Source organism: Bombus huntii, unplaced genomic scaffold (genome assembly GCF_024542735.1).
Source record: "Bombus huntii isolate Logan2020A unplaced genomic scaffold, iyBomHunt1.1 ctg00000164.1, whole genome shotgun sequence".
Lineage (NCBI taxonomy): Eukaryota > Metazoa > Arthropoda > Insecta > Hymenoptera > Apidae > Bombus > Bombus huntii.
The window spans coordinates 15001-17500 of NW_026099404.1; the positions used below are offsets into that span (position 1 = coordinate 15001).

At 48.7% G+C, this 2500-nt stretch overlaps 1 pseudogene; it reads left to right on the forward strand.

Annotated features, from left to right (window-relative positions):
- LOC126877429 (large subunit ribosomal RNA) overlaps positions 1–2500 on the forward strand; it is an 8477-nt pseudogene that overhangs the window by 3312 nt on the left and 2665 nt on the right.

A 2500-nucleotide genomic window follows, 5' to 3' on the forward strand; every position in this document is an offset into this window, starting at 1 on the left:
GGCAGGGCTTCGGCTCTGTCTGCTCAAGTCGCACTCCTACCTCCACGTGGTACCGCCGGTAACATACTCATTCGTGTCAGCGTGGGGAGTATCCCCCCGGACACCGAGTATGGCTAAAGGGAGTGCGGCGAAGCAGGAGCGAAAGACGACACCTAAAATCGGCTTGCCGATTCAACGGTGATTTCACCGTGAAAGGAATGGAGTTATCTCCATTAAAGGAACTCGTTCCTTGGTTATTTTTCTTGGCACGACTTGGCAGTTATAAGGTTATGAGCTGGACATAATTGGAAGTAACATAAAAAATAATAATAAAATTAAGAAAATATCATGGTAAATCGAAACTCTGATAGAGCCTCGGACGCGGCGTCTCTCGGTCCCGGAGGCGCCGCGGCGGATTTTTCCGCTCTGGAGGGGACTTCTGTTGACGACCCGGCTACATCCCCGGACACGAATGAAATAATGGTACCGATCGTGGGTGACCAGGTTGCCTGCCCTGTCTGCCAGAAAAGGGAAATCGACCTTTTCTTTTTGTCGTTATCAGACCTAGGGCGGCACCTGGAACAACATCACGTGACAGCCCGCATCCAATGGAGATGCAAAGACTGTGGGAAAGGCTTCCCGAAGCTTCATGGGGCCAGATGTCACCTGCCTCACTGTAGAGGCACGAGTCAGAGTGCTGGCGGCTCGCACAGATGCGAAACCTGCTCCATGAGTTTTGGGACGCTTAGAGGGCTGTCTACCCACGAGCGGCATGCGCACCCTGCCGTAAGAAACGTCAAAAGAAGGGGAACGGACCCCCCTGAGAGAAAATGGACGTTGGAGGAGTTGGCCCAATTAAGGGAACTTTGTGAGACCTATAAGGACCACAAATTCCCTAATAAAATGATAAGCGAGATCCTCACCAGCAAGACGATCGACCAAATCAGGTATCAGCGAAAGAAGCTGAGACTGATTGGTGAGGAAACAGAGCCAACTCAGGTGACAGAGGGAGGGTGCGATCCCGTTGATCCAGGCAATGCGTGTTTTGAAGAGCCTGGAATCAGCGGTTCAGAATATCAAGAGTGGAAACTCCAATTGGAGTCCGCTATTTCGACACAAGTCGAGGTGCCACCTGTTTTAAGGTGGGTCCACACTCGACTGATGACTATCTGGGTCTCTCTCAAGGGAAATAGGGAAGCCCTTGAGAGCGCTATAAATGATTTTATAAAATGCACGCTCTATGGAGCTTTACAAGAAATTAATAAAAACAAAAAGAGGGCAAGAAACGAAAACAATAGACGGATTGCACACCAAAATAGCAATAGAAAGAACAGAAACGCTAGAAAGAGATACTCCTTCGCACGTTGCCAGGAGTTGTTTACTGAAAATCCAAAGAGGTTGGCCGATGCTGTTATAAATGATGATCAGGCCTTCCTCCAACCGGCTAGGGATCCACCTAGTGCTGAGGAAGTGAAGGGACTCTACGAGGATCTATGGGGCCAGACAGGACCTGTCGAAGTCCCTGTCCCAGGAGGTAGAGCCCCCGAGCTGTCCTTATGCGAAATCTTCCCGCCAATTGCTGTTGAGGATGTGGCGGAGAAACTAAGCAAAATAAGAATGAAGGCTGCGGCAGGACCGGATGGTTTCCAGAAGGAACACCTTCTGATCCCCGGCCTGCCTATAATATTAACTAAGCTATACAACATCTTGATTTATTATTCCTATTTTCCTCCTATATGGAAGGAAAATAGAACAACATTAATTCCAAAAGCAAACAAGAATAGCAGCCTGGTCGAGAATTGGAGGCCAATAACTATTGGCCCCATTCTCGGCCGTATTTTCTCCTCCATTATTGACGGGAGGATAAGAAGGGGCATTGTATTGAATCCAAGGCAGAAAGGATTCACCGCCGAGAGCGGCTGTAAAATTAACATAGACCTGTTGAGCGCTGCCTTGGATCATAGTAAGAAAAAGAAAGGCGGGATATTCACAATAGTGGATATCTCAAAAGCCTTTGATACAGTGCCTCATTCGGCAATTGTTCCCTGCCTGAGGAGGAAGGGAGTGCCGACCCCCATTACTGACTTGATTGGTTGTATGTATAGTGAGGGCAAGACAACGATCAAGACTAAAAATAATATGGGGGTCGAGATTACGATCCTCAGGGGAGTTAAGCAGGGCGACCCTCTGTCGCCGCTGCTATTCAATCTGTGCTTGGAGCCACTGCTGGATTTGATCGAGAATCAAACCAGGGGGATAAACATAAATGATTCACGGACGATCCCTGTACTGGCTTTCGCTGACGACGTAGTATTGCTCGGCGCCGATATCGGGGAAGCGCAGCGCCAAGTGGATATGCTCAACGAGTATCTGAATGGCCTCGGTATGACCATCTCCCGGGACAAAAGTCAGATATTTCAAATAGTCGCAGAAAGACGAACTTGGTTCGTTAAAGAACCAAAAGTTAAACTTGGGAATAACACCATCCCAACGATCGATCCCGACGAGGCCTTCAGGTACC